Here is a 22,969-nt window from a genome sequence, read left to right on the forward strand (position 1 = left end):
ACCGCAACCGCCCCCCTGCACCACCACCATCGCGCCCCTTCACCGTTGCACGCACGCGCGACCCTGTGCCGCCGCACGCCCCGCGTGCCCCTGCGTCGTCGCATGCCTCTGCGTCGCGCGTCCCCGCGCAGCTCACCCCTACGTCGCGCGCCCCAGCGCCGCTGACCCCGCCACCAGGTGCTGCACCAGCCAGTTAGCCGCCACTGCTCCCAGATTGGTCCACCGCACCGGATTTCCCTTTTCTTCACCTACACTGTGTCGTACGCGCCAAAAAGATCAATTTTTTTTATTTAATTAATTTTATAATAAATATTTATATTAATTAGTATTTTAATTTATTTAATTAAATTTATAATAAATGTTGGTATTTATATTAATAGTAGTTAGTATATATGTGTTGATTAGTAATTATTTACTATATTTTGAATGTGTTTGTTCTGAGTTAGGCATTGATTTTATATATTGAATACACTGAGTGTGAGTCCGAGGGTGTCCGACCTTCGACAATCTGAATTTAGTTTTTAATGATTATATATTGTTTTTATATATTGAACGAACTGAGTCTGAGTCCAGAGATGTCCGACCTTCGGCAGTTTTGATTTAGTTTTTAATGATTATATTTTTTTGACATGTTGAACGCATTGGTATTGAGTCCGGAGGTGTCCGACCTTCGACAATTTTGATTTATTTTTTAATGATTACATATTGAATGCATTGGTTCTGAGTCCGTGGTTCTTAGTTTAGCAGTTCCATGGATCGGAGTTGGATTAATACACCACGAATAAGTGATGCTTACGAAAAAGGGGTGGAAGAATTCATACAGTTCGCAGAACATAATGTCGTTAGTTGTAATAATGGAGTAAGAATAAGGTGTCCTTGTGTCAATTGTTTGAATGGAAGGATATTGAGTGTTTCCGAAATTAGAGAGCATCTTTTATGTGATGGATTTTTGAAAAGTTATACAACATGGACGTGGCATGGTGAATTGTTAGACTTGCCAAGTGTGCGCGGATTTTCGAAGGAAGTTCATTTCTCGATGGGTGATAGATTAGAAGACATGATTCGTGATGTGGGAGCAGAATCTTTTGCTAATGCAGTTTTCGAAAATATGTCTAATGATGCAGAGACTCCTTTGTATCGTGGTTCAACTAACTTCACACAATTATCAGCAGTGTTAAGGTTGATGAATTTGAAGGCAATGAATGGATGGACCGACACAAGTTTTACAGAATTGCTTCAATTGCTTAAGGACATGCTTCCAGAAGGAAATACCCTGCCCAATCAAAATTATGAGACAAAAAAAATATTTTGTCCAATGGGTATGGAGTATAGAAAAATACATTCATGTCCTAACGATTGTATTTTATACAGAAATGAGTATGAAGATTTAAGAAGATGTCCCAGATGTGGTTTGTCACGTTATAAGGTTAAAGTTGGTCAGAATGATGAAATTGATGAATTCACAAAGGAAGGTCCTCCTGCTAAGGTTGTTTGGTATCTTCCAATAATTCCAAGGCTTAAGCGTTTGTTTGCAAATGCAGATGACGCTAAAAACCTTAGGTGGCATGCAGATAATAGAAAATGTGATGGACTACTTCGTCATCCTGCTGATTCTTTGCTGTGGAAGAATATTGATAAAGAATTTCCTGAATTTGGAAAAGAATAAAAAACTTCAGACTTGGATTGGCAACTGATGGAATGAATCCCTTTGGAAATTTAAGTAGTAATCATAGTTCATGGCCAGTTTTGTTAGTGATTTACAACTTACCTCCTGCTTTGTGTATGAAGCGCAAATACATGATGTTATCTATGATGATCTTTGGTCCAAAACAACCTGGAAATGACATAGATGTTTATCTTAATCCACTGATTGAAGATTTGAAGTTATTGTGGAATGAAGGGGTTGATGTGTTTGACGCGTTTAAGAATGAATCTTTCCGATTGCATGCGATGTTGTTTTGTATTATCAATGACTTCCCTGCATATGGGAACTTGTCAGGTTATAGTGTGAAAGCCATAGAGCATGTCCAATATGTCAAGACAAGACATCTTATGAGCAGTTGAAACACGGAAGAAAAACCGTGTATCTTGGGCATCGTAGATTTCTAAAGAAATATCATCCGTACCAAGAACATGACATTTGTCCCACTCCCTTAAGTGGTGTTGAAATTTATGAAAAAAAAAATGTTAATGTGACTTTTGGAAAAATGAAGAAGAAGCAAACTGTGAGTGAAATATGGAAGAAGAGATCAATATTTTTTTTATCTTCCGTATTGGTGTAAGTTAGATGTCAGACATTGTCTAGATGTAATGCACGTAGAAAAGAATGTGTGTGACAGTCTAATAGGAACACTTATGAACATTAAAGGCAAAAAAAAGGATGGTGTGAATGCACGTCTGGATTTGATTGAGATGAATATACGAGAGGCATTGGCACCGAGAGAAGTTGGTAAATGTACATACTTGCCTGCAGCGTGTTACACTTTGTCAAAGAAAGAGAAAACAAGTTTCTGTGAATGTCTTAAAGGTGTTAAGGTACCACAAGGCTACTCTTCAAATGTGAAGAGTCTTGTATCTATGAATGATTTGAAACTAATTGGCCTAAAGTCACATGATTGTCACGTTCTAATGCAGCAATTACTACCGGTGGCTATTCGTGGAATCTTGCCCAAAAATGTTAGGCATACAATCACTCGACTATGTTCATTTTTCAATTCCATATGTAGTAAAGAGATTGACTCTCAGAAGTTGGATGAACTTGAAGAAGAAATAATTGTTATCTTGTGTCAACTCGAGATGTTTTTTCCTCCATCTTTTTTTGATATTATGGTACACTTGGTTGTTCATCTTGTAAGAGAAATCAGATTGTGCGGGCCAGTTTATATGCGATGGATGTATCCAGTTGAACGATACATGAAGATTTTGAAGGGATATGTGAAGAATCAATGTCGTCCAGAAGCTTCCATTATTGAAAGATACATTTTAGAAGAATCTATTGAGTTTTGTTCTGAGTACATGTCAAAAGCCAAATGTATAGGAGTTCCTGAAAAAGGTTGGCACTCTCGTAGATTCATAAGTAAATCTTCAAAAGGTGTACATGTCATAAGCAAATCTAGAGAAGAGGTTCTGCAAGCACACTTGTATATCTTGAATAACACTGATGAGGTGTTACCATACTTAGATACACACAAAGACATTGTCAAATATAAAAATCTAAGACAATCAGAAAAATGGGTGTTAATTGAGCATAACAAAATTTTCATGTCATGGTTTAAGCAACAAATAATGAATGATCCATCAGCATCTGAAACATTAACATGGCTTGCAAACAGTCTCAAATTTGATGTTTTATGTTGTTCTGACTATGAAGTAAATGGTTGTTTGTTTTACACAAAGTCTCGAGATGATAGGAGTACAGTGCAAAATAGCGGAGTCACCTTGGAGGCAGAGTCTATGCAGTTTTCAACTGCAAATGATCAAAATCCTGTTGTGGGATCAATGCCTTATTATGGTGTCATAGTAGAGATTTGGGAAGTTAATTATACCAAGTTTACTGTACCTATTTTCAAATGCAAGTGGGTTGACAATAAGACTAGTGTCAAAGTTGATGAATCAGGAATGACTTTGGTTGACTTTCGAAAGATAGGTTATCATGACGAACCATTTATAATGGCACATCAAGCTTCCCAAGTTTTCTATATCCAAGATCCTACGTCTGACCACTGGTCTATTGTGCTACATGGAAAAAAACAACATAATGACCCAGAAGATACAAACAATGACATTTGTGAGATTGAATCACTTACATGAACGACCGTCAATAAAGAGTACGAGGATGTTGCTGATGTTGTACATGCAACTCGAAATGATCATGATGAAGGAATATATATTTGTATGTACATGTGATTCATGTTTAGTTTTACAATATATTTCATTTTAATTATATTTCATATTCTTGATGCTTATCATATTTGTTTGATAACAGGAACATGGCAGATGATAAAGTTTCTCATTCAAAAATTGGTAGAGGACCTACAAGATTAAAGAATATGTTTAAGAAGATAGATAAAGATGACAAAATACCTTTGTCTATTGATATCCACACTGGTGTGGCCACTGGGCAATATGAAAAGAAATATAGGAGTTATCTCGGAGTACTGTCTCGTGAAAGGATCTTTATCTTAACTCAGTCCTGGGATCACGTGACTGACCACGAGAAAAACATGATTTGGAAAGATATTCTGGTATGTAACTGTTTTTACTTTGCTCAATCTAAAGTTCTTTTATACTTTGTTTTTGTTTATGAACTAATTCTTTCAAACAATGTAGACGCATTACAAGATCCCAAATGTGGAAACCTTGAAAACGAAGGTTCTTTCAGATGTGGGTGTCAAGTTTCGTCAGTTCAAATCAAAATTGACAACAAATTATATATATGGGGAAAGGAAAGAAGAAAATCCTTGTGCAAAATATGCATCCATTGATGAAGAAACTTGGCAGCAGTTTGTGAATATTCGACAAACTGAAAAATGGCAGGTTAATATCACTTTTATATTTGAATATAGTTTATATTAACGTATTACTAAATTTTGAGTGTTATGATAGGAGGTTCGGAACAAAGCAAAAGCCAGTCAGACACATAATGATACCCCACACTTATTGTCTCGTGGTGGTTATAAGTTGCTAGAGCAGAAGATGCTTGAAGAAAAGATTAAAGCACGTTCTACTTTCATTGAGGAAATGAATAGTGTAGATTCTTTAAGACCTCCATCCCCACCACTCCGACATGAGATGTGGAAGGGTGCCCGTATAAACCCATTAGGGACATGGAGTTCTAAGTCTACAGAACAAACAGTTGAACGCATTGTAAGAAATATGTTTTCTATGTGTTATTTTAAATTCAATGTGTTGAAGTTTGACAATTTCTTTTCATTTGTTTTAGGATTCTCTTAATGAGCAATCAACACAGGGGACTTTTAAACCATGTGGTCGCAATGATACTCTTAATGTTGCTCTCGGACGACCTGAACACCCTAGACGTGTTCGTGTAGCTGGATATGGGGTTGATATTCGGTCATACTTTGGAACTCCATTACACAGCAAGGAACAATTGTCCAATGAACCTAGCCAAGAGTATTTACTACAACTACGTGAGCAGTTAAAGACTGAGGTAACTCAAGACCTTAAAGAAAGCTTCATGGAGGAGTTTAGTGCGCGAATGGAAATGGAGTTCAAAAAGCGGTGGGAGGGTTTAGGACTCTCACAGCAACCACCTACTATGGTAAAACATGAACCACCTCCACCTCCTATTAAGAAAGTCAGCACTAAAGGGACTTGTTCGGCAATTGATCTATCAGGGGATGACTTTGGCTCAACTAGCCAATGCGAATTATATGTTGAGTATAATTCTTTGACCCGACTCGTTGCCTTGGGTAAATGTTATGAAGGGGTCACAATGTTACACAATGTGCCTCTTCCTTCTAATTTCATGAAAGTCACGGTGGAGAAGGTCCTTTATGGTGATCTTGCAGTTCCTGTGCCGACATCAGAGGTCACAATTGTAACAGAGACATTACATACTTTCGTTGTCTGTCTTAGACATCTCGTCAGACCTATAGACTCTATGGTATATCTTTGCACTAATACTAATAGAATTATATATCAGATATATTACATTCTAACTAATTTAAGTATTTGTTTGTTTTGATGAGTAGCAGGAACCTAAGACAAATCTGCCTCTGGGAAAGAAGAAAATAGTCTCCATTGATGATCCTCTGGCGGCATTGGTGGAAGTTGCTACAACTTTAGATACAACTGTCTTAGAGGTTCCATGGGATGCCAATGTTTTTGGAAGGCATAGTAATCTACCGTTGTACGTTCACATGTCTGATTTGTTGGACCTTGCATCCGGAGATCAAGAGATTAACATAACAGTTCTGCAATTATGGATGATGTAAGTTCAAATTTTAAAATCTCTATACTTTTGATTTATTAAATATATTAGTACTAACTTATTGAAATTTAAGTATCTTTCTGGATTATGCTTTGATGATGGGAAACACAATATATATGGGTTTTTAGACCCTCAAATCACTCAATCAATTGGAAACAAGAAGTCGGAAACACAAACATACATCACCACTGCCTTAAAGAATGGTGGAAAACACATTTATTTTGCTCTGTACATCCATGAGTAAGTTCTTATTTATTAAATAAGTTTTAATAAATTATTGAAATAAGAGAAACTAATTAACTGATTTGTTATACAGGCGTCATTGGCAACTATTGATCATATCTGTTCAAGATCATACCGCTACATGGTTTTGCTCCTTGCATAAAAAACCTCCTACCTATTTTAAAAACATTATAGATAGGTACGACAGTTTCATTTAACATTTATTATTACTTATATATTATATAATGTTATGTATTCTAACATGAAATCTTATTATTTTAGTGCTTACTCTGGATATAATATGTTGTGTGGGAGGAGAACTTCAAACGCACAAAAACTCACTTGGATGTACCTTAAGGTATTTAAAGTATATTTGTTCACTTAATTTAATGTGTTTCACTCATTCATTTAATACATTTATTTTCACATGCAGTCCAACAGGCAACCTGAAAATTATGAGTGCGGTTATTATGTTATGCAGTGGATGTTGACTATTTTGCAAGCTGAAATTAAGAAAGGTTGGGATAAGGTAATACCTCAATACAATAAACACTTTAAAATTTGAGATTTATTATTCATGCACTAAAATTCAAAAAAATTCAAATGTCACAGTTTTTCAACGACCAACACCCGCTAGATTTAGAAGCATTGAAGTATGTGAGAACAACATGGTTAATGACGTGAAAAACCCACACCTTTTAACGACACCGGCAATAATGACGATTCTGAAACCGTCTTTAAATGTTGATTTTAACCGTGGTTAATCTACCTTTATGTACATTTACACTAAACTACAATATCCTCTTATTTACATCTATCGACAATTAATTTGAAATATAACAAAAGAGTAAAATAAATGAAAATATCATTTTCTTATCACTTAATTCAAGGCTGAATTCTCAAAACTGAGCGCGACTGAACAATTATCAAAACGGCATCCTTTCGGGGAAAATATGCTATGAATCCTTCTTTACTTTTTTCTATAGTTTTCTTTTATTTTGTTTATTTTTATTTCTAGTGTTGTAGACTTAGTTGTTGAGTGTTATATAAATGATGAAGGTTTTGTGTCCAGAAAACTCAAATATATTTAAAAGACTAATTCTTTAAAATAACGTTTCTCAGTAAGGCAATGTAAGTGGTGTCAACTTTTTCTTCTGAAATAATGAAGACCCTTTTATAGAAGATTAACAGAAATAGTTTTTATCAAATGAGTGCAGTTAATTAAAATCAACTTGTTAACAAATTAAAACAATATGTTTATTTCAATTAAAAAAATTAATATACATGAAAACTGAATTTTAATAGAAAGTATTCAAAAACTAAAAACATTTCTTAGGTTAGATATTAAAACATGATTTTTCATAATATAAAACATATTTTAGAAAATTCAAAATTTTACAATATGTTTATTTCAATTAAAAAAATTAATATACATGAAAACTGAATTTTAATAGAAAGTATTCAAAAACTAAAAACATTTCTTAGGTTAGATATTAAAACATGATTTTTCATAATATAAAACATATTTTAGAAAATTCAAAATTTTGTTAAATATTTTCCATTAATTAATTTAAAAGATAACAAACTGAAAACCTCTAACTTTCCAAAAATCAAATTAAAACTAATTAAAAAACTTTTTAACCAGTTAAAAAATATTTATTTTTAAATTTATCATCATTTATTAAGGCAAAAGATAAATGAAGACACACAAAATAAAAACTAAACTAAACACTTTTAAGGCAACAAGAATGACAAAGAAAACATATTGATTAAGATAGTGCATAACAACAATGGGAGCATGCTACCATATTACCAACAACAAACAAGATATAAGCAAATCCAAAGAGCAAAACTTAAGAGCTCCTATGTGAAGATGGTGTAATTTGTTAGAGAGTTGTTTTCCACCTCTTAAGCAAGAAATATGGCATTGAATAGCTCAGCCTCAAAACCAGAAACCTGCATCTGTGTTACGTGTGTTGTTTCCTAATTGTTCATCCTTGAACTTCAGAACACGCATATGGTTAGATATAACATTGTACTATTTGAATAAATGTATAAATAGTATTATACTTAAACCTGTAATTATAAATATTTTGATGTATATGCTCTGTAGATAAAACGTATATACCACTGTTGGCGACGACGGAAGTCACAACAGCACCCCGTTTGGATCCAGGCATGGTTTAGGGTGAGGGTGCAGCGAAAGAGAAAGTTGAGTGAATTGTGTTTCTTCTGAAAGATGAAGAGAAAGTTTCACTGTGCAGTGCAAGTGCCAAGTCATCACGAGGAATTTCCAATGTTGCCCTTACTTTTGTGCTGGAATCAAGAAGCATAGTGGCTCTGCATGCATGCCAGATGAAAGCATGAGATTCCTGACTTGGCTCAGGAATCTATTGACCATGTGAAAGTTTGAAACCTCATCAATGAAGTGGGTGAGAGGTAGGTGCGTGAGGTTTCTGGTTTCTTTATAAACGTTGCTTCCTCCATTCACAGTCACAGATAAGCAAAGCATAAGCAAAGAGAGAGCGAAGCATAGAGTGTGTAGTTGGAGAGATTCGTAAGTCATAGTGTGTGTTAGGGGCTTCATTAACGTAGAGGTTATTCATCTGAAAGTGTTGTGTTCATCTCTGGGTTCATCTGTGCCTTCATCTCATTCATCTTTGGGTTCATCTGAGGTGAGTTTATATGTTTGATTGTTGGTTAATCGATTATGGTTTAAATATCACAGGCAAAATAATCGATTATAGTGTAATCTGCAAAATTTCTCAGGCATAATCGATTATCTGTAGTGTGTAAAATTGCTCTTAATCGATTATTTGTTGTGATAATCGATTATTGTTGTTTTTAGCCTAGTAGCATAATCAATTATGCTTTGATAATCGATTATCTTAACTGTGTAAAATGGTTCCTAATCGATTATGTGCTGTGATAATCGATTATGTTGTTTTTTTGCCTACTAACATAATCGATTATGCGTTCATAATCGATTATCCTGTGTGTGTAAGTGATGCCATAATCGATTATGTTCTAAAATTTTTGAAATATAAATGTTTGTTAATTTATTTGTTTTCTGTTATTTTCAGGTGTTTTGATCTTCCTATAAACCATCCTATTGTTGTTCTTGAGTGCTTATCTTCAGGTTTTAAAATTTTTTTATGTAAAATTATTTTATTTAATTTTTGTTTTATATTTATGATTATGGTTTTGTAATATAATTTGTTTAGAATTTATTTTAGTTTATTATGTTAAGGCTGTTGTTGTAATATAATTTTTTTAGAGTTTAGTTTAGTTAATTATGTTAAGTAGTTACTAGATAGTTAATTAAATATGTTAAGGAGTTTAGTTAATTAAATTAATTGTTTCAGTTGATTTATTATTTTAATTTTCGTAGATAGTTATTAATTTATTAAGAAAAATATTTATTTCTATGAAATGAATTATTTACATAATGGAAACAGAAATTTGTAAATTTTAGATTTTTTATTATATTAAACATAAATTATTAATGTTATAATTAAATGAAATAAAAAAAGTTGTTGTGATTAAAGAAAACTGAAAAATTTAAGATAAATATTGTTTCTAAGAAAATAGAAATTGTATAATAATAAATATACAAAGTTAATAAATATTGTATAAGAAAACTGAAATATTGTATAATAATAAATATACAAAGTTAATTTTTGTTTAACATTTAATTTAATTGTTTATAAGAGAATAGATAATTTTTTTAAATGAATATTTGTATTCTCTGTATGGTTAATATTTTTTTAAATTGGACATAAATTATTAATGTTATTAGTTGAAAAGATTAAAAAAAATGTTTTTGTAATTTTTGTTATAAGATTTAATTGTTATAAGAAAAAAATGAATGTATTTAAAATGAATATTTTTACAAGTGGAAATAGAAATTTGTAATTTGTAGATTTTTTAAAAAGTAATTGATATTTTAGAAGTGCTATTTTTAATTGATATTTTAATTATAAATGTAGAAAGTAATTATTTATTTCAAAATGAATTGTTTATGAAACAGATTTAAATTTTTTTATTTTGACATAATGGAATTCAAAATTTTAAAAATATTTTGATAGGGTTTTCATTTTTGTAGATTAAACATAATTTATTAATGTTATAATAAAAAACATTATAAAAATGTTGTATTAATTAAAAAAACAGTAAAAGTTTAAAGTAGAAATATCATTTTGAGTTTTTTTTTTAATTTGTATTTCACATAAATTATTAGTGTTAGAATTAAATGTTAAAAAAAATGTTATACTAATTTAAAAAGTCAGAAAAAATCTATTTTAGATTGATAATAAATTATTACAAAGAAAAATAAGTTTACTCGAAATAAAAATTAATAATCTGTAGTTAATATTATTTTAGATTGTACATAAATTATTAGAAAGATAAAAATAAATGTATTTAAAATGAATATTTTTACAAGTGGAAATAGAAATTTGTAATTTGTAGGTTTTTTAAAAAGTAATTGATATTTTAGAAGTGCTATTTTTAATTGATATTTTAATTATAAATGTAGAAAGTAATTATTTATTTCAAAATGAATTGTTTATGAAACTGATTTATAAAAATTTATTTTGACAGAATGGAATTAAAATTTTAAAAATATTTTGATAGGGTTTTCATTTTTGTAGATTAAACATAATTTATTAATGTTATAATAAAAAACATTATAAAAATGTTGTATTAATTAAAAAAACAGTAAAAGTTTAAAGTAGAAATATCATTTTGAGTTATTTTTTTTTAATTTGTATTTCACATAAATTATTGGTGTTAGAATTAAATGTTAAAAAAAATGTTATACTAATTTAAAAAATCAGAAAAAGTTTATTTTAGATTGATAATAAATTATTACAAAGATAAAAAAGGTTTACATAATCCAAATAAAAATTAATATTCTGTAGTTAATATTATTTTAGATTGTACATAAATTATTATAAAGATAAAAATTTATGTATTTAAAATGAATATTTTTAGAAGTAGAAATAGAAATTTTAGGTTTTTATTTTATTTTATTTGTTTATATTTATTTGTTGTTTGATTAAATTATGTTATTGAATGATATAGTAATTTTGATTAATTTTTTATTAAAATTAATTAAAAGTACGTTTTAGGGTAACTGTATTGGTGTACTTTTACACCGATACGGTAACCGCTTTCGGTATGAATTCAGAAAGAAATTATGACGAGGCAGAGATGATACACTTTGAGGAAACAGTTGCAATTCACACATGTTGGTCACCTTGCCATTGAGATTTGCGGAAAAATGATACACATCAAAGAAGTGGATTGGATGACCATTGCTCATCTACAGTATGACGGTCTTAATTTAACCCCCGGGACGATCCCTGAGGAAGTGAATTTTGATCGAGCACTAGCACTATCCACCATGATTCGTGAAGATGTTGAAGGTCAAAATCTGAAAAATGTCGGTAGTCTGAAGATGAATGACCGACTGTTGCATTACACATGGGTGCATATCTTGTGCCCTCGAGGAAGCAACTATGCACACTGAATGAATGAAGATATTTTCATGATGTGGTTAATCAAGAATAATGTACGCATTAATTGGCCTCATTACATAATGCAACAGATCATCAAATGCCGGGATAACAAGATGTCTCTCCCATATGCAAATTTGATAACGAGGATCTTGCAGGTGTATGGCTTTGACTTGTCCAATGAACAAGCAACAATGCTAGGCTGGAATCATTACTTTGGCAAAAAGAGTATGACAAAATTAAATATATTCCAGGTCAATGGCATATGGGAACTTGGTAGACCACAACATGCAAACGAAGAAGATGATGAAGAGGATGAATTGCCACCACAAGATGATGAAGGTGGTCAACCTGAGGAGGAAAACCCCACTCAAAGGAAATTGTTAAATCAAATTTGTCCGGCATAGAAAAGATGAATACCCGAATGGACAGAATGGAGGTTACTCTGGCTGACATTCGACTTCATCAAGGTCATTGAGTGTGTTATTATTATGTTATTGTCATTGTTATTTTTATTTCTGAGTTTCATGTTGAACATTGATGAATTGTGTTTGTTATTTTTGACGTTGACATTGTTATTGTTAAGGTTTTATGCTACTTTTCATGCTACTTATTTACATAATCATATTGTTTTTAATGCAACTTTTTTACCATCTTATTACTTCGACAGCATTGGTTAAGTGTCATTAATGTCTGCGTATCACAACACGTCGTCATCTAGTTGTACTGGTTGTAGTGTGCAAAAACGTGGTACTTTTACCCATGCTACTGGGACCACAAGTGTCTTCGTTGATCCTATTTGTGATTGTGGACAATTTGTTGTTTTGAGAATAGCGACAACACAAAAAAAAATGCTGGAAAAAAATTTTGGGGTTGTCCTAACTACAACGTAAAATTTATTCAATTAGGTTTCAAACAAACTTAAGAATGTTATTTTAAACTTATTCATTGTTCAATTTTATTGTTTTCTTCAAAACAGATTAGAAGTGGCATGGTTCTAGGCTGTAATTTTTTCAAATGGTGCATTGAAGACGTTGCCGATGAAAAAGATGAAATTATTATCATACAACGGAATAAGATATGTCTTCTAGAAAACCGTTTGAAGGTCTCCACAAGAAGGATTCAAATGTTATTACTGGGAATGTCTTTTCTTTTTCTAATTAACATTATTATGTTCTTCATGTAATGACTTTATATTATATATTTTGACACCTACTTAATATTCATGTTATATTCTAAATTTCTATTTTCTTTTTAAAATATATTCATTTTGCTATTCATAATAATGGAAATTATTATTAAAATTAATTTTATATATATTTGTATATATATAACATAACATAATTTATAAAATCATTTATAATATTAAAATTATGTAAATAAATTAACTTAAATAAAAAATAATTCTTAATTAATAAAATGTTAAATAATATAATTATACTTTAATTTTAAATTATAATTAACTAAAATATAAAATAGGATTAATCATTATTTATTCTTTTTTTATATAAAGGGTAAAATTGTAATCTTACAAATTTTACTATTCAAAATATATTAAAATACTCTCACAACTATCACATCATTCACAACTTTCAATAAACTTTCTTCACACATCCACTCTAACATACCCCAATCCAAACAACCTCAACTTTCTTCACACTTCCACTCTCACTCACCCTCAACTTTCCACTCCCCCACACCCTTTAATCCAAACACACCATGTGAGGAAAGTTTATTGAAAATTGTGAGTGATGTGATAGTTGTAAGAATATTATAAATTATTTTGAATAGTAAAGTTTGTGAGATTACAATTTTACCCTTGTATATAAAAAAAGAATAAATAATGATTAATCCTATTTCATAATTTAATTAATTAAAATTTAAAATTAAAGTATAATTATATTATTTAACATTTTATTAATTAAGAATTATTTTTTATTTAAGTTAATTTATTTACATAATTTTAATATTATAAATGATTTTATAAATTATGTTATGTTATATATATACAAATTATGTTAATACATTTATTTTTTTTCTTATAACAATTAAATCTTATAACAAAAATTACAAAAACATTTTTTTTAATCTTTTCAACTAATAACATTAATAATTTATGTCCAATTTAAAAAAATATTAACCATACAGAATACAAATATTCATTTCAAAAAATTATCTATTCTCTTATAAACAATTAAATTAAATGTTAAAAAAAATTAACTTTGTATATTTATTATTATACAATATTTCAGTTTTCTTATACAATATTTATTAACTTTGTATATTTATTATTATACAATATCTATTCTCTTATAAACAATATTTATCTTAAATTTTTCAGTTTTCTTTAATCACAACAACTTTTTTTTATTTGATTTAATTATAACATTAATAATTTATGTTTAATATAATAAAAAACCTAAAATTTACAAATTTCAGTTTCCATTCTGTAAATAATTCATTTCATAGAAATAAATATTTTTCTTAATAAATTAATAACTATCTACGAAAATTAAAACAATAAATCAAAAACAATTAATTTAATTAACTAAACTCCTTAACATATTTAATTAACTATCTAGTAACTACTTAACATAATTAACTAAATTAAACTCTAAAAAAATTATATTACAACAACAGCCTTAACATAATAAACTAAAATAAATTCTAAACAAATTATATTACAAAACCATAATCATAAATATAAAACAGAAATTAAATAAAATAATTTTACATAAAAAAAATTTAAAACCTGAAGATAAGCACTCAAGAACAGCAATAGGATGGCTTATAGGAAGATCAAAACACCTGAAAATAACAGAAAACAAATAAATTAACAAACATTTATATTTCAAAAATTTTAGAACATAATCGATTATGGCATCACTTACACACACGGGATAATCGATTATGAACGCATAATCGATTATGTTAGTAGGCAAAAAAAAAGCATAATCGATTATCACATCACATAATTGATTAGGACCCCTTTTACACACTTAAGATAATCGATTATCAAAGCATAATCGATTATGCTATTAGGCTAAAAACAACCATAATCGACACAACAAATAATCGATTAAGAGCAATTTTACACACTACAGATAATCGATTATGCCTGGAAAATTTTGCAGATTTCACTATAATCGATTATTTTGCCTGTGATATTTCAACCATAATCGATTAACCAACAATCAAACATATAAACTCACCTCAGATGAACCCAGAGATGAACCAGATGAAGGCACAGATGAACCCATAGATGAACACAGCACTTTCAGATGAATAACCTCTACGTTAATGAAGCCCCTAACACACACTATGACTTACGAATCTCTCCAACTACACACTCTATGCTTCGCTCTCTCTTTGCTTTCATGTGGCATGCATGCAGAGCCACTGTGCTTTTTGATTCCAGCACAAAAGTAAGGGCAAAATTGGAAATTCGTGGTGATGACTTGGCACTTGCACTGCACAGTGAAACTTTCTCTTCATCCGAAAGAAGAAACACAATTCACTCAACTTTCTCTTTCGCTGCACCCTCACCCGCAATAATACATGAATCCAAACGGGATGTTGTTGTGACTTCCGTCGTCGCCAACAGTGGCACCCCTGGATCCAAACAAAGCCGGGTTTGAACCAACCTGGAAAATCCTTGGCGAAACACTCAATGATGAAAAGGAAACTTCCTTATCGTAATTTTCGGAACTTTAGCTCTTTATTCACTTTATTATTTGAACTCTTTTCAATGCCTGTTGGTTCTTGGGCACTCACAGGCTACCCAATGGTCAAAGGCTGCTTTATTTTGTTACGTCTTTTTATGTGAGGAATAAAATACACCCCGGGTTGCATAGTTATATTTTAAATATTCTATAATCATTTATATTATGATGCTATTTTATTTTTTAACAATTTCATATTTTTAAATATTTAAATTTATTTTATAAATATAGATAAAAAAAATAGACCAAAAAGATATATGGGTGAATAATAATTTTTAAACACACATGTTTTCTTAAAATACTTCGTTGAAAATATTTTTTTTTCGTTTTTTTCTTTCTTTTTCTTTTTCCCTTTTTTCCTCTTTCTTTTTTTTCTTTCTTTTTCTTTTTCTTTTTCTTTTTCTTTCTTCTTTTTCTTTTTTTCTTCGTTGAAAATAACTTTTAAAACATTTTCGCCCAACATAATTATTATATGTACATTTATACACTATATTAATAAAATAACTGATAGGTAAATAGTGTAAAAATCAAATCAAATAAGAATAACATAATAATTCTACAATATACAGTACAACCTCCTTTTGTTTAACTTTTAAAATACACTTAATTAAAAGACTAAATTAAATATTATTTAATACTTAGATTTATGTTTTAAAAAAACAGTAGACAATTAGTTTGAATTTAAAACAAAAATGTAAAATTAATAAAAGGTATTTATTATTTTCTTATATCTAAGAAGGGCAATGGGCAACTTGTTACCTTCTATATTAAGATTGAAGCTCAATTCGTAATTGGAAACTTGGCAACACACAACTCTTGCCAAAACCAAGAAACATCCCAAAAAAGTGAAGAGTGTGATGGCAATGATGGTGCGGCACAACAGACAAACATAGAGAGTCTATACATCTTGATTGGGCAGAATCCACGTGTTTTAGAAGAGATAGATTCGATATCCTTTGTTAAAACTCCCTTACATGTTGCTGCACGTGCAGGACATATTGAATTTGCCAACGAGATCATGAACTTAAAACCTTCATTCTTATGGAAATTGAATCCTCAAGGACTTAGACCGGTCCACCTTGCCCTAGAACACAACCACACCACAATGGTCCTTCACCTTATACATATGGACAAAGAACTTGTTCGCGCTAAAAGCAGAGGTCTCACTCTTTTGCATTCGGACATATAAACCTTTTAACTGTGTTTCTTGACGTGTGCCCAGATTCAATAAAAGATTTGACTGCTAGAAATGAAACTACATTGCATTTATACGAAAGGTTTGAGATTTTTGAGTTCTTACTTAGGTGGCTCAGGATAAATACTGTTGAGTTGCAAATCATTCTGAACCAGAAAGATGTGGAGGGCAACACCATTTTACACATTGCAGCAACAAAAAATGACATGGTAAGTCTCTATCTCTCTATGAATTTAGTGTTGTGATGGTATAAAGAAAAAATAACGTGAAAAGTCACAGGACATAGATGAAGAGAGTCAAATTGTAATGAATAAACAATTTCCAGTGATTCAACCATTTTTCAAACTACAAAGTCATTTTCTTTTAGAAAAAATTAACTACTATATTATACTTAAACAAGAAAACTAACCTATATTACTTAAACATAGTATCAATTAAAAAATATTTAATAACAATTTTTCTGAAATAAAAAAAAACTAAAATAAATAGTTTGGTAAATGGAGTTAAGTGTTTTAAATTTCTCAACAAATGCTTGAAAGACCTACTAGCATTTTGTTGGAAACCGAAAAGCTTTTATGATTGGAGTCAAACCAATCCATAAGTTGTTAGACTCATTTAAACAATATTGTGAGTACAGGCAATGAAATGGTTGATGAAGGTGATGAGAGATATAGATGCTGCAAATTTGATGGGTCAAAGGGCATTTGATATAATAAACAATCAAGAAATTAAAAAGAATTTGGTGAGGGCCGAAGCAAGAGTTAGGAGAGCTAGGAAAGTCGAATCGTTAATTACATCAATGCAAGAATGGATAGTTCGAAAAACTGGTAAGAAAGAGAACATGTCGAATGAGGTGCGGAACACCTACATGATAGTGGCCACTCTTGTTGCAACAACAACCTATCAAGCAATGCTGAGTCCACCTGGTGGATTTCATCAGGGTGATAGCTTTGGGACTAATAACACTCTCATTCTAGGTCATGGGGCATCAAATTCATCCAAAGTCTTTGAAGGGAAATCAGTGATCCCAAACAAAGTCTTTTTTACGTTTTCGACCATAAATTTTTGTGCCTTTTTAACATCTATTTTCACAATTATATTTATGATGCCTAACAATCTTGGATGGATTCTACAGTATGGGTCAATACTTCTCCTGGCAGGCGGCTACTCTATCTCTATGATTGTCATATCTCCTAATGTTACGAGGACCGTAGAGGCCATGTTTCCCATTTTAATTGTCTCTATTCCGGTATTTGCTGTGGCTTACACTTTGGTTTTGACACCTAGATCCAAATCTTCCCATTGATAGTTATAATTCACTTATTGTAGTAATAAACAGTGCATAAATATGTTTATAATAAATTACACATTTATAAGTTTGTAATTTAAGGCGACATAGTAGATAATTATTGTGACGGTTTACTTATAACTGATATAGTGACTCTGTTTATTATTTTAAGTTTTATTTCTGCCTTTGGATTTTTTTTTTAGTTCTTTATGTTTCTATTTCGCATATATATATATATATATATATATATATATTATATGATACATACATAACATTTTTCTTCATATTTTTTATTAATCAAGTAACCAAATTAATATATTATAGTATGTTAAACATGATTCATTCATGGTTATCAACTTTTTGCCCCTAAAAACTAACACCTTAAAAATTTATTTTACAAATTAATTTCAAATATTACATAACTTACTATTCAATTTTAATTAATTTGTAATTAAATAATAATATATGTTTAATTAAAACAAGAATATTTTAAAAAAATAAAAAAATTTAAAAAAAAATTAACAGAAGTCGTGCCAAGTTGACGTGGCCAAAATCGTGCCATGTTAGCACGACTTCCCCAAATCTGAAATTTTTTCAAAAGCAATCATATTTTGGTAAAAAAAAAAAGTCTGATGGTGGACAAAAATCCTAAAAAATATTTACCAATTTTTCTATCTCCTCTAGTGTGTATTCTATTTTTGTTTTCTCTTTTAGTGTCTTTTTGTTCAAGTGGTCCAGTAAATTTCAAGATTATGGAAGTTATCACATAATCTTATACGTGAGAACACTACAACGATCTAACTATCATTCTTGAAGTGAGTAATGAAGTGTGCCTTATTGTCAAAGAATTAGTTTAAGTTATTGAATGAAGAGATTTCAAAACCTTTATGTGGTGATGATTTTCACGAAGTTTGGGAGAGATACAATGTTATGGTTATTTCTTAGATCATACGTATGTTAACCACACAAATTGCTCAAAGTACAATTTATAATGTGAATGATCTATGGGATGAACTTAAGGAAAGGTTTTCGAAAAGCAACCACTTTTGTATCTCATATCTTCTTCAAAAGATGAACTCGATCAAGCAGAGAGAAAGAACCATTACAGATTTTTTATGGATTCTAAGATTATGTGGGAAGAATTAGATTATTTATATCCTCTGCAACATATGAAATGTCAGATGCAATTACAATATTCTTAAAATCATGGTCGATTACAGAGAATTTGAATGTGTCATGTGCTTTCTAAAAGGGCTCATACAACATGGTGAAAACTCAAATTTTGCTTATGGAACTACTTTTGGGTATTAATAGTGTCTTTTCTTTAGTTCTTCAATAAAAAAGGTAGTTAAATAAGATGTTAGTATTGAAACCAAGGTTTTGATCAATGATGATGGTCAACAAAACCAAAGAATGAGTAATAAGAATTGTAATGTGGCTTATCAATGGAGAAATTTGGAAGAGGAAAAAGAACTATAATAAAGAGTGTTTGTATTACAATAAGATTAATCATACTCTAAATGAGTGTTAATCAAAGCATGACTTTCTTTCGTGGATGAAATAAAAGAACAACAATACCATTAATGTCATTGAAAAGAAAGAAGAATATGATACATAATATGAAAAATCATCACAAGGTATGTTTCGTCAATGATCAGATCATGAAAACTTTGAACTCAAAATAGTTGCAACAACTAGTTCATATTCCGCAATCTTCCAAAATGTCATCAACAACACTATTGAAGAATAGTGTTCCATACAACAACCAAATATAGTCTCTTTTATTTTGATGCATCTTCTACCCATTTAGAATGGATGATACATTGAAAATCAAACTATTCTTAATATATTTACAAGAAATCTAAAAATGCATTACAAAAAAAGTTCAAAATTCAAAAATGTATTTCGAAAATCCAAATCCAAAAAGGTATTTTGAAAAAGTGATTCCAGAAATAGTTTTTTATCCACACCCTCCTTTTATTTAAGGTTATTGTTGTTATTTTTCCAAGGCTTTCTTGTCATTTCACAAAATAATTTTATTTTCCTTTCAATAGCACTTTTGTTACCTTACACATTAAAAAAAATATTACTTTCACACTAAAAAAATATTCCCACCTAACAATTACATATTAACTACCAATTTTTTTACTACCAATTAACAACCAATTAATTTTTTTACTACATATCAAGATGAAGCTCAAATTGAATCCAACATAGTCTTCCATAACTCAAACGGTTATTGAAAACTGATAACTGTTGAAAAGTTCAGAAATATATCAAAGAAGTGAAGAGTGTGAAGACGATAGAGTATGCAACATCAACAGGGAGACATAGGCCGTCTATACAGATTGATTCAGCAGAATCCACATGTTTTAGAAGAGATAGATTCGATACCTACCATTTGTTGAAACTCTGCATGTTGCTGACATGTAGGGCATGTTGAATTTGACAATGAAATCATGACATTAAAACCTCCATTTTTATGGAAATTCAATTTCCAAGGACTCAGAGCAGTCCACCTTTCCTAAAACATGGCCAGGCCACAATGGTTCTTCACCTTATACAAATGGACAAAGAACTCGTTTGAGGAAAAATGAGAGGAGGTCTCACTCTTCGCATTTGGCAAGTCAATCCAGATATATTTTAGATGTAGTTTTCGAAGCTTGCTCAGATTCCGTAAAAGATTTGACTGCTAGAAATGAGATTGCACTACATTTTTCTGTTAAATATGAGAGGATTGAAGCTTTTGAGTTCTTACTTAGATGGTTCAGAATGACAAATACTTTTGAGTTGCAAACCATTATGAACCAGAAAGAAGTGGAGGGTAACACCATTTTACACGTTGTAGCAACAAAAAATTGACTCTAAGGTATCATTTAAATCTCTCTGTCACTCTATGAATTTAGTGTTGTCAAGCACAAGTAACAACTTAAAAGATATAGATGAAGATAGTTAAGTTTAATTACAATGTATAAACAATCTTTTTAGTGAGTTTTCAGTGAGAGGGATCCATAAAAGTTTAGTAATTACATATATATATTTAGTGAGAGGATCAGAAAAGTTTAGTAATTTTATATATATATTTATATATATATATATATATATATCAATTTATTGATAATATTTCAGTTTTAATAGTAAATTTTTTCCGGAATATAAAACTAAAAAGAATATAGTTCTAATTAAGTGTTTTAAATTTCTCAACAAATGCTTGAAAATACCTACTAACCTTTGTTCGAAACTGAAAAGGTTTTATAATTGGACTGTTGTTAAACCAATAAGTTATTAATTAGAGTGATTTATTTAACTCATTGGCTGCTTGTTGTGAAAAATATTATGTGAACAGGCAATGAAATTGTTGATAGAGGTAATAACATATGTATATGCTGCAAATTTGATGGCCAAACGGCATTTGATATAATAAACAACTAAGAAATTAAAAAGAATTTGGTAAGGCTAAAGCAAGAGTTAAGAGACTTAGAAAAAACTAATTTGTTAATGTTATCGATGATGGATGAGGTGGCTAATTCGAAAAACTGGTACGAATTAGAGAGCAAGTCAAATGACATACGAAACGCATACATGATAGTGGTTACTCTTGTTGCAACAACAACCTGTCAAGCAACACTAAGTCCACCAGGTAGATTTCATCAGATTGATGGAGGGAGTGAGACTAATAACACTGTGATTGTAGGTCATGGGACATCAAATTCATCCAAAGTCTATGAAGGAAAATTAGTGATATCAAACACGGACTTTTGATGTTTTCGATCACAAATATGTGTGCCTTTATGACATCCATTCTCACAATTATGTTTATGATGCCTAAGAATGTTGGATGACTTCTAGTGTATGGGTTAACATCATCCTTTGTTTTTTTGCCATGTGAATTCTAAAAGTGTGTTGAACATTAAGGCAATGTTAAATTGTTTTGAGATGACTTCGGGTTTGAAGGTAAATTTCCTGAAAAGTAGTATTGGTGGGGTGTGTTAGAATTATAGGACTAAAACAAGACGGGGGTGAATTATTTTTGCAAGATTTTCGCGAGTATTGAAGGTAGTGTGAAAGACTATGAAGAATTAATCAATGGAAAATTTGTCCATCCAAATATAAAACTACTTTTAAGCTTGGTGCAGAAAATCAACCGATTGTTTTTACGAAACAGTCGGTTGTTTTTTATCAGCACTTTATAAAAACAAAGTTAAAGCAGTTTAAAGAGTGTAAGGATAAAGAGATCACTACAAAAAAAATCATGAAATAGAAACCAATTTTTAGATACCAAAATAATTAGTTGCACTAATAACTAAATTAGAGAACATTTTAGAAACTAAAAAAAATATTGGTTTCTAAATTAGTTTCTTTTATTGTTAAATAGTTTCTAAATTGGTATCTAATTAGCAACCAAGGTTTTAGAGACCAAATTTAGAAACTAAATAATTGGTAGTTAAAACTTTAGTTGCTAATTAGATACCAATTTAGAAACTATTTAACAATAATAGAAACTAATTTAGAAACCAATTTTTTATTTAGTTTCTAAAATGGTCTCTAATTTAGTTACTATTGCAACTAATTATTTTGGTCTCTAAAAATTGGTTTCTATTTCATGATTTTCTTGTAGTGGATTCACACAGAATGTTTATACTGGTTCACTCTTCACCAAGAGCTACATCCAGTCCCCAGAAAACCACTGGGTATTCCACTATGTAACCAACAACAGATTACAAATTACACACACACCAAAGAAGTGATCTTCAACCCCTCAAGAACACTCACTCCCTTTGGCTACAACACAGATCAGAACACCCTCTGACTCTGTGCAACACCAAATCTTTACAAAAATACAAATCAAAGAGAGAAAGGAATAGAATACACCTGATACAATCACAGATTGGATTGAAAGAATACACAGCAGTCATATTACACTCTTAGCAAAAAAAAAAAAAAAACCAAAGCCTTAAGCAATCTTGGAAAAACTGATTTTGAAAGTGTTAATTTGAATCCACAACAATTAGGAGCGTATAACCACTTATTTATACTTCCATCAGTTGTTAAAAACATTTAATGCAAAAT

The 22,969-nt window shown here is 30.4% G+C and overlaps 2 pseudogenes across 1 annotated transcript; both read left to right on the forward strand.

The window, feature by feature from the left end:
* The first annotated feature begins 15,442 nt into the window (after positions 1–15,442).
* On the forward strand, positions 15,443–18,019 carry LOC150023302 (ankyrin repeat-containing protein BDA1-like; annotated as a pseudogene). The gene is made up of 3 exons (XR_016517737.1): positions 15,443–15,481; positions 16,156–16,820; positions 17,249–18,019. The product of XR_016517737.1 is annotated as an ankyrin repeat-containing protein BDA1-like (transcript).
* Positions 18,020–20,444: 2,425 nt separating this feature from the next.
* Positions 20,445–21,741, forward strand: LOC150023303 (uncharacterized; annotated as a pseudogene).
* Positions 21,742–22,969: the final 1,228 nt, after the last annotated feature.

Source organism: Phaseolus vulgaris, chromosome 11 (assembly GCF_051622355.1).
Source record: "Phaseolus vulgaris cultivar YP4 chromosome 11, ASM5162235v1, whole genome shotgun sequence".
In the NCBI taxonomy this organism is placed as follows: domain Eukaryota; kingdom Viridiplantae; phylum Streptophyta; class Magnoliopsida; order Fabales; family Fabaceae; genus Phaseolus; species Phaseolus vulgaris.